Below are 14,068 nucleotides of genomic sequence, written 5' to 3' on the forward strand. Positions count from 1 at the left end.
CTGTTTTGTTTGCATTTGTTTCACAGGAGACACTCAATATTTATAGCATGAAAAATGAATGAAAGATGCACATGGAAAGGGTGGAACTTCTTTCCAACCTGTCACTTATTTTCTGCCACTCACAAGGCACACTGGAAGCCAGTGGGGAGGAAGCTGGAAGACTGCATCTTGGGGAGCTCAAGCAACTTTAATGATCTGGCCCCATAAAGGCCAGCAGCCTGAATCATATGATCTGAAGTGGGTTGTGAATTTTCTCTCCCTAAGGGTCTGAGTGGATTTGTTTCACCGTGACAATGACTAGGATCAAGTGGTTCAATGGTCAGAGGGGAGGCTGTGTGGACACTGAAGGCACACTCAGGCTATCTTGTGTTATCATTGTCCATCGCTGTACATACAACCTGCCTTTGCCCAAATGAGTGAATCTCATCCATTTCCTGGGACCAGCAAGTAGGATTACATCCATGTGAATCATCCTTTAGTCCAACCAAAATCTCATTTGATGTGAGCTAGAGCCAATCAATGCTTGACTCATAACACCTTTTTGCACCAGGTGCTCTCCAGTCCCAGATAGCAGCCTGTGTGACCATGAGGAGAAACCAAAATCAGAGCAGAAGAGAGCTCGGGGGTTCCAAACAGAAAGAAGCTTTAGCCCATTTTGCTGGGTGCCCTCCTCATGGCCCCTCACCCTAAAGCACATCAGTGCTGGACTTCCTACTGCTATTACCTGCAGGTTTTGTCTGGGGTCTTTCTCCTGCTACCAATGCTCACTTTTACCCAAGTGGAGGCCAGGAGGTGCTAGGAAATTAGCCCCTCCTGACCCTACTCTCCCATGCCACCCCAAAAGTAGCCCTTAGCTAACAACTTAGGGGGATTGATGTGTAAATAGCACAGTTCTCTCACTCTTCAGGTGGGATAGCTCTGAGGTGTGTTCTCCATTGACTCCTGGAAACTCCCATGGGGGTTAAACTCCATCACCACAGGTTTGATAACCAGTCTACTGGCTACCTTCCCTTCCCAATCTCACTTTCCCATTCTCCCTTCAGGGCTTCATGGGATCAAGTCTCAAACTACTTGTCCTTGAATCTCTGCCTCAGGTTCTCCTTCTGGGGGAACCTAAACTAATACAGGACTGTATGTGCAAAGGCCAGGAGTTTGGAGGATGTAGAATGGCGTTTGTTGAGGGGGACCAGATTACAGGCGAACAGGAGCACTGAGGTAGGAGTGGTTGGCTGGGGCCAATCCTGAGGGGCCTCCAATACCAGGCTGAGGAGTCTGGTTTCTCTGAAGGGCAATCACCATCTGTCACCTGGGGAATAGTGCTGTAGACATGCATGTGAGGAGGGTTCTTGAGGTCAGAAAGGACCAAATATCATCAAATCCCGCCCCACCCAATATTTGAATCCCTTCTACAGCATCCCCATGTCTATTCAAATGCTCCCAATAGATTGAGAGCTCATTCTCTTACCAAGCTACTCATATCAGCCAAGTCCCACGACTACTAACTAACTTCTGGAAAGTCCTTCAATATATAAACTATGTTTCCTCCATGACCCTTCCCTTCTCCAGGCTCAATCTCTCCAGTTCCTTCCACCATTCTCCATGTGACAAAATCACTTGTCCCAGCTCCACTCCAGTCCCCTCCAAGCACTCTAGACTCCCAATTTTGGGAATAATATTGATCAAACCAGCTAGAGAAAAGGAGATTTCTGTTATCTGCCTCCTCTCTGACCCATAGGAAACTGTTGACTAAAACCACTTTCATTCATTCACTCATTCATTCATTCATTCCATATTTATTGCATACTTACCATGTGCTAGGCACTGTTCTAGATATGGGGAGTAGATTCATAGATTAAAAAATGATACCTGCTATTATGGAGCATATATTATAGCAGGAGTCAGTAAGCTACTCCAGATCCAGCCTGTTGCCTGTTCTTGGAAATATAGTTTTATTGGGTCAGAGCCACACCCATTTGTTTATGGACTGTCTGTTTTCACACTACAACAGCCAAGTTGAGTAGTTATGCCTGAGACCACATGGCCCACAAAGCTGGAAATGCTGACTATTTGTCCCTCTATGGAGAAGGTTTCCTGATTCTATCCTAGAGTGCCTAGTAGGCTGCTAAACACTGCAAACACAGCATCGAAGAGACACAGTCCCTACTCAGACTTTATGTTCTAGAAGCCCAACTAAGTACCAGGCAATGTTTTAGACATTGGGGATTCTGCAGTGAGCAGTCAAAGGATCTTCCCACGTGCCATATCCCAGAGGGCCCATTATGTGCCAACCTCTGTGCATGGCACTGGTGCCCAGGCAAACCAGACCAGCAAATCCTTGCCCCCATGATCTTTCCAGTCCAGGTGGGATAAGGCAACAAAGAAATAACATAGTTCCCGATGATAATAAATGCTATAGAGAAAGCAAGCAGGAGTTGGGATGTCCTTGTATGGACTGCCATGGTATATTCCCCAATCTTCTCCTTGTGCAATTGTTTGGGGTTCAGATGGAGGCCCTAATACAGGTGTAATCCGGTTAAATTCCATCTAGCTGGGCTAGGCCTTTGGTCCCAGGCTGATGAGATGTGCAGGGGGACAAAGCCAAAGCTGCAGGTCTCATCAACCACTCGGGCATGGCAGCCAGGGGACCGCCCTGACCCCAAGCCCCATGGAGATGGTGCCCACAGAGGCACAACACACCCTGTGTACTTCCTCGTCTCCTCCTTGCACAAGGAGAATGGCTATGCTGGGGGGGTAAGAGGGGGGAATACTAGTAATACTTTAAGGCAATCTTCACTGCTTCGTTTAACTAAAGTATTTTCCACGAAAGTTCTCCTGTTCAAGCATTTCTTCTAATTACCATTTTCCTTTTACAGTGTGTGGTGTAGAGCTCACAAGAGTAAGCTCATGGTGAGTGAGAGCCCCGGGTGGCAGGGAAAATAAGGCCTGGCTATTAGGGGGCTCGGTGAAGCGGCAGCTTCTATGTCTTCCTGGCAGGGGGGAGAAATGGCCTAGAAACTGCACGCACCAGGCCAGACGCAGCGCCCTAGGACCTGGCTCTGAGATGGCTTTATAAGGTTAGGAAATACCATCAACTTTGAAGGGGAGGTGGAAGCTCTATCCAGAAGCCTGGAATGTACCAGAAAGTTCCGGTTACTCCGTGGATTGAGGCACATCCAGCGGCTCCACCGGGACCTGATTTCCTCATGCCTGTTTTCAGTTCATCCAGCAAATAGGCAGTGAGTGCCAACTATGGGGATTGGAAGGGTTAATATACGCCAAGCAGTTAGAAAGGTGTCTGGAACACAGTATGTACTGAATCATGCTTTGTTGCTATGATTATTATGACACCCAGAAACAGCCTTCACTTATTCATTTGGGCAGAGAAGTTACTGGAAGCCTTCGATGTACCTGGGAACACTCTGTAGGTGGCCTTTTGGGCTGTATGATGGAATATGTGTGGGACACCAATGGCATCTCCTACAATGAATATGTTGAATACTTGGGGACCAGAACAAAGCATTTCTCAAGAAGATCTCCTTGTGCTAATCAAATCTAGAAAATTAATAGGAACTGGATCTAAAGACCTGGGCAGGGACATGTGAGAAGAACAAGATGGCTCCTAACGGGCCAAGACTCAGTCTCCTCATCTGTAAACTGGGTATACCAGCAATGCCCACCTCACAGAATTCTCTGAGGAATAAAATGAGATAGTAAATAAGTTTGGTTTAAGCCTGAGTGAGTGGCCAGTCGATGCTGGCTCTTGCCACTTTGGTATCTCATTTGAGGTAATTGTGTGTTTGCATGTACACACAAGCCCCTTTAAGATTCCAATGCTACTGATCATTTAATGACTTTTGCCCTGTGTCATGTTGTGGTTACCAACGAAGTGGGTCTAGCAACCACCACAAAAACAGCATGATAGCAACTGAGGGAATGACACCAGTAAAAGGAAAACCCAAGAGGATCCAAAAGCCAGAATGGAGGACAGTGGGAGGACCAAGTCAGGGAGGAAGGTGTCCCTGGATTCGGGGCACAGGACAACATGAATCAGCCTGAGACGCCAAGTCCTCTTTTATACAACATCGCCAGATCGACCAGAAGCTGCAGCCAGCAGTGCTCCTGGGCACAAAATCCGGCCTCTTAGGGGAACACAGATTAATTCCTTTCTCTGGACTGCGAGAGAAGGTAACAAGGCCCCCACCCACCCCCATCCAAACATATCTAGGAAAAGAGATTTCAGAAAGACATCTCGGCCTCTTACCACATAGGGGGCTCTGTATTTGGCTGTTTATCTCCAGCCTCAGGGCCTAAGATGATTATTCTGATAAACTGGAATGAATCTTGCCGCAGAAGGGGAGCTAGCAATAGCCCTGCTGATTTATCGCCCTTTTCAACCCAGTTGGGTTCCAAGAGAATAAATCTTGCTTGCCTCTGGCTAGGTACCCGCAATCATGCCACGGACCATGACTTTCATATCCCATTAACTCTGAATTACTCAGTCTGGGGCTGAGCTGAGAGGTAATTTAAAATGGCAAAAGGGGAAAAATGTTCTGATTTAGATCTGATAGAGACTGGATTAAGTCCTCCCATTTTTCAGGGCTTAAATGTGCGCTTTGTGGAGGGGAACACCTGCGGGTTGGATTGGATTCCTGCGCAGGATCTGAGCCACAGATTAAATGAAAGAGTTTAAGTCAAACACATGTTCCAAAGGTCTGCGGGCTCCACCTCATACCCGACCACGAGGCAGGTGTTGGGTTTCTCAGGGGAATCGGTCCATTAAAAATCACCATTCTCTGAAGTGTAAATTATCACATCCCTTTAGGGTAGCAATTTGGCAGCACCTATCAAGTTGAAAAAAAACAAAAAAACTCATACCCTCTGACCCAGACATTTCACGACAAAAACACTTGGCCGTGCACAAAGGGATGTGTACAAGGGTAGTCATCGTTGCCTTATTTGTAACACACTGTGCTGAAAAATCAGAGACAATCAATCAGTCCATCCAGAGTAGAATGCTTCAAGCTTTCTTAAGGATGGTACACCATTCTGTAAAAGGAGAAGCTCTCATAAAGAGACTAGGGTAGATGTTCATGGCATGTTATAAAGTAAAATAAATAAATAAGAAAAGCACAGAATAGTTTCACGTAAAGTGTGCTCCTGTTTTTCAAAAATAAACCATTTGAAGATTAAATTGATACACTGTTTTTTTCTTCCTTCAGCCTCATTGTCTTAATATGTAAGGTATGTTTCTTTATCAGCAATCATATAGACTTTGAAGTCTGAGCCACTTTCAACATCCCAAAATAAAATTCACATCCAGCCCGACCTGACACTTTAGTCTCTGATCAGGCCTTTTTGCTAAGACCATTCTGGAGTCCAGCCAACGTGCTTGGACTGCCACAATGACCACTGGGCCAGGGGGAAAGAAGAGAGGGCTTTTCTCAGCAGGAATCTGTCTGGTTCTTGTCTTTCAAGTGGACATAGGGTACCAAATTCTCGTGACATTGAGTCACCTGCCACAATCGCAGGGATAAGCTCTCAGGCTTTCTCACACCCACAGACAGACCTCCGCTAGATGAGTATGTGGGACTCAATAGGCATAGGACAAAATCTGCTGGTGGATTTTATTGCTCTTTAAGAGCAGAGAGTCCTTAGCCCAGCATTCAAGGCCCCTGGCAATCTGATCCTGTATTAGTCAGAATAGAATAAGATATACTATAACAACTTAAAAATCCCCAAATATCAGTGGCTAATATAACAGAGCTATGTCACCCACATAAAATCTGGTGCTAATTAGGTGGCCCTCTTCCATGCAGTGACTCAGAGATCCAGGCTGTTACATTTTATGGCTCTGCCATCTTGCTATGTTGCTTCCAATGTTACTGCCACAGGGGAAGGGAGAATTGGGGGAGGCATGTATGTTCCTGACTGCATCAGCCCAAAAGCCACTCCCACGAGTCCATGATCAGAAGTGTCCCACAGCCCCAAGCTAATCCTAAGGGAAGCTGGAAAACAGAACCCTCTTATGTCCCAGGAAAAATACACTATGTACTTATTTCCTTGTCTCCACTCCAAATCCCAACATAGCTTTCCACACACACCTCCCTCTGTGCTTTCATTAGTGCTATTCGTTCACTCGTCCATTCGTTCAAAACCATTTATTGTGCATTGATACTATCCAGGCACTGTGCTAATTCCTGAGGTAACAGTAATGAGCAAGAAAGATACAGCCTCAACCCTCATGAAACGTACAGTGCAGGGGCCCATTTCCATCATCTCTGCCTCCTAAACCCTCCTACCTCTCCTCATCTTTAGCATGTTGGGAGGATCAACTGAGTTAATGCATGGAAAGGTCATGACCCTGCCTGGCACAAGGCAAATGTTCAACAAATGTGAGTTGTCAGTAATAGCAGCCACCTTATCTCAGCGGGAACCCTAAGAGGTGCCCTACATTCCAGAGCCTGTTATTCCTAGTCTACCACACCCTCTCCTTGGGCTGAACTTCCAGCCCCTCTCCCCCACTTACCAATAGGGGAGGACTGTCTGTAACCTCGCAGAAGGCAGCTACCAGGCGTAACAGGGGTTGAAGCTGCTCATGCAGTTCTTTGAAGTTTTTCCTTTGGGCCTTGAGAAAAACTGGTCTTTATTATTAGGAGAGCTGAGGCTCCTAGAGGGGAGTTAGAGACCTTATACCAAACACACTGACACAGCACATCAAGAATGAAGAATAAGGATTATAAAACCTTGTGGACCCACTTCCTGTAGGTCCCTGCTCAGATGTCACTCCCCAGAGAGACCTTCCCAGACTATCCTGTATAAACACACCAACTCCATCATTCCCGATTCCTTTACCCTGCTTTATTGTTCCTTAAACCACTTATCACAGTAATAAACAATAAGCCTGTTCATGATTTCAGAGCCCCTCGCCTGGCGAGTGGGCCATTACCTTACCACAGGGGGCACCAACTGGCTCTAAATCTGTGCAGCAGGCCCCTGGGAGACAGAGTGTGTGGGGGGTTATCCTTTCCATCCTCCTGGAGTCTAGTCCAGAGTCTAGAAGCATACATGCTCCCTAAAACTATGCTGTTTGACTGGATGGATTTTACAAAACAGAATGAGAGGGAGATCATTAAGAAGTATGCCTCCGTACCTTAACTTTTTAAATCATGTTAAACTCCAGGATTTCTGCAGGCGCTTGTTTAGAAATAAAATTAGAGTCATCCACAATTGAGTTATTCTTCATGGTCGGTTAGTTATTATTGGGAATTTTAAAACACTTATTTGGATAATATCCAGGTCGTTTGGAGTCGGCATCTTCTAAAATTTGGACCCATTACAGATAAACACCCATGCTGGGCTCCAGGCACAAAAAGTGGCAACATGCTTCATTTCCTAAGAGCAGCCGACGAAAAGACAACTCCTTCCCTCACCCCCTAAATACAGCCTTTCTCTAAACACTATACTCCGTACCTAGCATGAGATTACATTTGTGTCCCAACATGGGTTTCCGTTAACATACCTCATGCTGCTTTTAAAAATCAGATAGATTGGTTAAATCCTTTTAAGGAAATTAGGCAAGCAAAGATGCCATTAGTTCTAGAAACCCATCACGTATTCGATGGAAGCATAGTAATTATTTTCAAGGCCATTCTTTTTCCTAATGCTTGTCATTCCTGGGTATTAGCTCAAAAAGCCAGAACTTGGGACCCTCTTTAGCAGCTGCCCTTAGAATCAAAGATAATATAACTCATCACACAATTTGCTGGTTGCTTTTTATCTTTCATTCAATTCTCCTGTCAGTTACATATAGGATGACCATATCATTTCCTGCCCAGAGAAGACACTTAAAAGAGTGAAAAGGGCTCAATTAATATAAATGATGATGCCAGGACAGCGAGCTGGGCTGGTAGTCGCCCTGGTAGCTTTCTATTTGATGAGCTTCCCTCAGAACGAGGTGCTGAGCCAGGCTTTATAGCGAAAGTGTGCGAAGTCCTGGGTGTTCATCGGGGAAAGGAAAGTCAGGGCTAGATCAGGGGTCAGTCAACTTTTTCTTCAAGGGCCAGATAGTAGATATTTTAGCTTCACAGACCAAAAGGCAAAACTGAGGATAAAATGTCGGGTGTTATACAATCACTTAAAATGTAACCACTTTAGAAAATTGTGAAAACTATCCTTAGCAGTTGGCTGGATTTGGCCTGTGGACCGAAGTTTGCCAACTTCTGAGCTGGCACATTACAGACATTAAATACTGAGCTAAGAAGTTTGGATTTAGTTCTGTGGCCGGTAGTTTCCAGAACTATTTTTATTTTAGGAGTAGAAACATGTCCTCAAATGAAAGCATATATGGAAGCCCAATATATATGCAAAACAGATTAAAATGGCTCTGCTGTGTTTGAAATGGGATGGGAAGCAGCGAGACAACCTCACCCCCTCAGCAGCAAGCCCAGAGCCCAGAGGGGTCCTGCTGATCACATTTAAAAACCACAGTCAGTCAGTGGGGTGCTATTAGAGACTTCTGAGGACAGGGGCAAGTGATTGCAGCTTGTTCTACAACCATCCCTCTGGGCACAGTATGACTGGAAGGCAGATACCCAGGACAGGGACCACAAGGAGGGCCTGGCCTGGAAAAGCACGGATGAAGGGATGTCTCTAAAGCAGACACCAGGGACACGGATGTGGGTCTTGAGGGGGACCAAGCATCCAGCAGGGCCATCTTCACGGGCATGCGACCTGAGCAGTCTCATAGGCCCCGTGTGCAGAAGGTCCCACACTTGCTATAATGCTCTGCTGTCACCATCTTGAAATTCTTAATATTTTTTTAACCAGGGCCCTGCATTTTCATTTATACTGGGCCCCACTAATTATATAGCAGGTTCTGCACCCATGGTGACTCCTGGGAGCCTGAGCACACATGTCTGCACCTTTCTCCCGCGGCCCTGGCCAGGGGCATTCCACATAATCCCTGGTGTCAGACGCTTCCCAAGCTCTCAGGTGTGCCCACCCAGCCTCCCTGTGCATCCAGGAAACAGCAGTCACAACTGATTAGCCCCAACTCCAAACCTCTCAGGTTCCAATTCCAGTCAAATAGCCTCCGCCTGGTGCCCCATGAGAACACCGCTGATCAGCTACTGATCAGCTACTGCCTTCTGCCGACCTACAGGGCTGTTCATAGACATGAAAGCCTAAGGTCACCTTTGGGGGGACTCCACCAGGAGTGGAAACTCAGCAAGGTTTCAGGTATGAACAGCTTATTTGGGATGTGATTACAGGAAGCTCCAGGAGGCAGTGAGGAAATGAGACAGAGCGAGGACAAGCCCATAACGGATGTAGGTTACCACTCTGGGCCACTAGGGTACTCTCTGGAGACCATGATTATACGTCAGGATTTTTCCCCTGACTGACGAGCAAGCTGGACTATTTATCACCAACATTCACCCCTGATTGACTGAGTTGCTCTTAAGTCCCCAGAAATTGTGGCTGGCCTACATGCAGACCAAATATCCTCTGTGGCCAGAGATTTCTCTCAGGCGAAGAGACACTAAGCTGCCACCATCTACCAGAACTGTCTTAGGTGACCTCTGAGGTGGGTGAGGGGTGGAGGTGGGGGGGCTCTGAGTGTGGCACCAACAATGTTTGCTCCACCCTCAGAGCTGCTAGAAAGGAACAACACAGATTTGGGAAGAAAGACTTTGGGGCATTCCAATATAAGAGCTTATCTGCCATGATTCTTTCAGCTGGTCATTCAAAATATACTCCCTGAACACCTGTTATGTGCCCAACTTCTACCTGTATGTACAGCGCTGTTCTACATGTTGTGGGAAAAGACCACACACAGGATATCACCTAGCATAATACCCTCTAGGTCCATCCATGCTGTCACAAAAGGTAAGATTTCCTTCTTTTTATGGCCAAGTAGTATTCCATTGTGTGAATGTACCACAGCTTCTCTATCCACTCATCTACTGAGGGGCACTTGGGCCACTTCCAAATCTTAGGTTTTGTAAATAGTGCTGCAATGAATGTAGGGGTGTATATACTAAACTATATGCTTTTGATAGGCAAATTGTATAGTATGTGGCTTATTTCACAATGAAACTGTTATTATAAATATAACATGAAGTTCTAATATCAATGAAGGAACTGACAATATCACTGCCCTCTTGCAGCTTCCATTCTAGTGAGGAGAGAGGACAATGAATAGTAAATGCGAGAAATAAATTATACAGTATGTTGACGGGCGCTGTGGGGGAAAACAGAGCAGAGTAAGGAGATACAAAACCTGGAGTGGCTGGGAGAGCCACCGTTTTAAATATGGGGGTCAGGGTAGAGGTCATTGAGGTGACATTTGGGCAAAAACTCAAAGGAATTGGCCATGAGACGTCTGGGGAAAGGACATTTCAAGTGGAGGGCACAGCCAGTGCAAAGGCCTGGGGAAAGGAATATGATGGCACATTGGAGGAATAGCTCCGGTTGACTTGGAGCAACCTGAGCAAAGAGGGAACAAGTTCCAAGGAAAGGTGACCAGGTCAGCCCTTTAGGGCTCAGTGACGGCGGAGCCTGTGCCTGCTCAGATCACATGCACACCCTTCCTCCAAAGGGAAGGGTGTGACTTGATGAGATAAAGGAGAGCTTGTCTCTCCTCCTCTAGTGGCTCACCTGGCTGGAGACCAGGGCTCTTGTCACTTTCCCTTGAGCAGAGGAACCAGGTGGCCCAAGCCCACACAGGCAAAGGAGGGGGTCAATTGTGGGGATTTGCAAGCTCCAGCCCCAAAATAAGAATGAGAAGTCGGGAAGCAGCAGGCTGACGGGAAACTGCAATTTCACCATCTAATAACCCAGCATGTTTGTGATTTTCAGGTTCCAATTTTTGTAACGTCACGGTCAATTACAGGTCACAAATTATTTCCAAAGTGGGCTCCCCAGGGAGGCAGTTGTGCAAATCCATTTTCCACAGCCTTCTGACTCCGGGCTCCTCAAAGCACGTTGAGCCAGAGTAGTGGGAGGGGGACCCCCCAGTAGGGGAAAGAATGGAACTGGCCTGGGGCCCCAGATGGTGTTTCCTCCCCAACTTTGCTATGTACCTGCTTTGTGACCCTGCCCAGGCACCTCACCTCTCTGGGTCTTTTCCTTATAGAGACCACACCTGACTTTCCTGCCTCACAGGGATGTTATGAGATTCCCCATCAAAAGGGACAATGGGAAACACTACATACCAAACTCAACCACACATCTGTCCCAAGCAAGCTCCTTCATTCTTTTTAATATCTTTACTGAGTATAATTATCCTAACTAATAAAAGGGCAATATGCAAATTGACCCTAACGGCAAACGACCAGAACGACCGCTCGACCAGTCACTATGAGGTGCACTGACCACCTCTCGGTCCCTTTCCTTGGCCAGCAGGCTCCCATCACCTGATGGCGAACGGGAAACCGGGGGTGGGTGGCAGGGGATGCGGGCAGTGCCAGACCAAGGCCCCCACCCCGCCGGTCACCCCACACACAGAGGGCGACTCACAGCGGGGGCGGGGGCAGGGCCGGAGCGAGCAGGAACAGCCGACCTCTAGGTCCACTCCCCTCCCCCCTGGCCAGCAGGCTCCAATTGCCTGATGGCAAACGGGGAACCAGGGGTGGGTGGTGGTGGGGGCCAGGGCCAGCTGCAGTCAGCCAGGGAAGATGGCCCTGATTGCAGGCCAGGCCTAGGGATCGCACCCGCACACGAATTTCATGCGCCGGGCCTCTAGTGTATCATAACATGCAGTCATCCTAAGTGTACAATTTAATGATTTTAGTGAACTTATGAAGTTGTACAACCATCACCACCATCAAAGATAGCTCCATAGCAATCCTTTGAGGTTGGTGTTCCATACAGAATAACCTTAATGCTATACAAAAGCAAAAGAGAAAAATAGCAATTTATTAGGTTCAATAACATGAAATTATCATTTTTATAGGTCTAAAATATCCAAATATTGACAGTTTGACATAGTCAAACCTTTAAAAAAATATTTACAAACACAGTACTATAAATTGCAGTCTGCATATTAACTCATATACTCCATGTGATTGCCTATGAATTGCTTATGTTATGAATTTATATATTATACTATACTGAAAATATAAGGGTTTGAGATTTTTCAAGGGAGAAATTTTGACTATACTCGGTTTTCACTTTAGGCACTGTATTTAGAAATGAACCTTCATAGGGATTGCCCACTCAAGCCAGTTCAAGCTAGAATCTCCCGTTTGCAGTTGAGAAAAACAAAGCTTAGAAAGCTTAGATAACCTATTCATGCACTACCTACTGCACCACACTGTTTCAAGAAACGTGAATAAAACTTTGTAAGGGAAACACCTTGTACCTATAGCATCATAGAATTATGGCTTATACTTTATTTTTTTTTTTTACTTTCTGGAGGGGGTGGGAATAGGGGTCCTCTATCTCCTGTCAGAATCTAAGATCCATGAGAAGAGATGCCAGGTCTTTTTGCCTCTATCTCCCCAGTATTTAGCTGTACAGCTCTTGCCATATGGTGCATGCTCAATGAATACTGAATAAATGAAATAAATTTGATGGGGAGGAAAGACTCTGATTTATGTACACACATTCATACACATACACACCTGCACAGAGAGAGAGAGCCTGGCACCTTGTCGCCACTTTGCAAGGAATGACTGCGTGATCGGTCCAAAGAGCTTTTATGTCAATGCCTGGCAGATGCAATCAGAGCCAGCACAAGCAGGCCCTCCCGAATGGCTGAGATGCTTTCTGCTTGAGGAGAACACAGGACAGTCTGCCTTCCAGCACCAAAGGCAGAAGTTTCCAATCCCAAACCTGGGAAGGAAAAGGAAGGCCGAGAGAAGAGGCAGTGCCAAGAGTACCACACCTGGCCAGGCATCTCCAGTCTTTAAGGGGTGAAAGGCCGGACTCTCACCAGAAAAGGGTCAGAAGGAAAATGCCCAGAGAAGCAGGGAGACTGGATACTGGAGCTGGTGCAAATGTCTGTTGGGCTTCCCAAGGTTTGCAGGACAGAAAAAGCTGTGCAGATGCAGGGAAGGGACTTGGGTGCAGGTGTGGGGGCAGTGCTGCTCCTCAATCCCACAGAGGAAAGATGCTATGAGCCCCAGCAATCTCTCCCCTAACTACCCCGAAGGGAAGAGGTATCACCAGTCTAACTGATCAAAATCTAAGACATTGACTGAACATGGGTGCTAATGGGCAGGGTCGCGGTGATAAAATGTGTGCGGTGTGAGGCTCTTTGCTTCCTGCTTCCAAGTGGGAGTCAGGCCCAGCAGCAACCAGACTTCTGCACCGGTAGGTGTTAGTCACTGTCTCCATTCCTAAAAAAGCAGTTCTGCATCTCCCATTGGGCATCTGTTTCTAGCACGTAACTCCCCCAGGAAGCCCATCAGGCAGGGAGAGGTGATTGGCATTTCTAGGCTCATCATTCTATCAAATGGTTTCAAAATCCTGACAGAATCTCTAGCCTGGCTAAGACGTCCAACTGTTTCTTCCCAGAAAGATGTACAAAGAAACTTGGGAGTCACTCTTGAGCCTAGAGAAAGGTCTGGAGTGATGCACACCCAATGGTAAAGTCTAATCACCTCTGTTTCTCTGGATTAAAGGAGAGACGAGAAGAAGGGAGGATAGGAGGACTGACAAGGAAGAGAGAGGGTAAAGGAAAGAGGCAGCTACCAGAATCCAAGTGATAAGTTCCTACTTGGGTTAAGCTGCAGCGGGGCGGAGGGGGATGCCATTTGGATGGATACACGCGTGTGCTGCCTGTTGTCAAGAAAAGAACTCTACGGACTTTTTGTTTCTTTATCTGCCATGGCAACCAGAAAGCTTAGAATCCCATTTATTGCTTGAGTAATAATCAGCCCCTTAGTCTAGCAGCATTTACTCCTGCTTCCCTCCCAGAGAAGCTGTGTCCTGATTTATGTTTCTCTCTGCACCCCCTGGAAGCACCCAACCCCTGCCCTAAACCTGAAGCAGCACAGAGGAGTTTTCACGTATTATATTAATTGCACCGTCCTTTGATTCCTTATATTTCACTAGCCCTACACTG

The 14,068-nt window shown here is 46.6% G+C and overlaps 1 long non-coding RNA gene across 5 annotated transcripts in view; it reads right to left on the reverse strand.

The window, feature by feature from the left end:
• The window catches only part of LOC114229138 (uncharacterized), a 269,792-nt gene that overhangs the window by 78,638 nt on the left and 177,086 nt on the right, over positions 1–14,068 (reverse strand). The window contains exon 1 of one of the 5 annotated variants that reach the window (XR_008557618.1): positions 13,721–13,776. The exons of the other annotated variants lie outside the window; for them this stretch is intronic. This is a non-coding gene — a long non-coding RNA (uncharacterized LOC114229138). Of the gene's footprint in view, positions 1–13,720; positions 13,777–14,068 lie in introns of those variants that run through there. 5 annotated transcript variants of the gene reach the window in all.

This window comes from Eptesicus fuscus, chromosome 12 (assembly GCF_027574615.1).
Source record: "Eptesicus fuscus isolate TK198812 chromosome 12, DD_ASM_mEF_20220401, whole genome shotgun sequence".
Classification (NCBI taxonomy): Eukaryota; Metazoa; Chordata; class Mammalia; order Chiroptera; family Vespertilionidae; genus Eptesicus; species Eptesicus fuscus.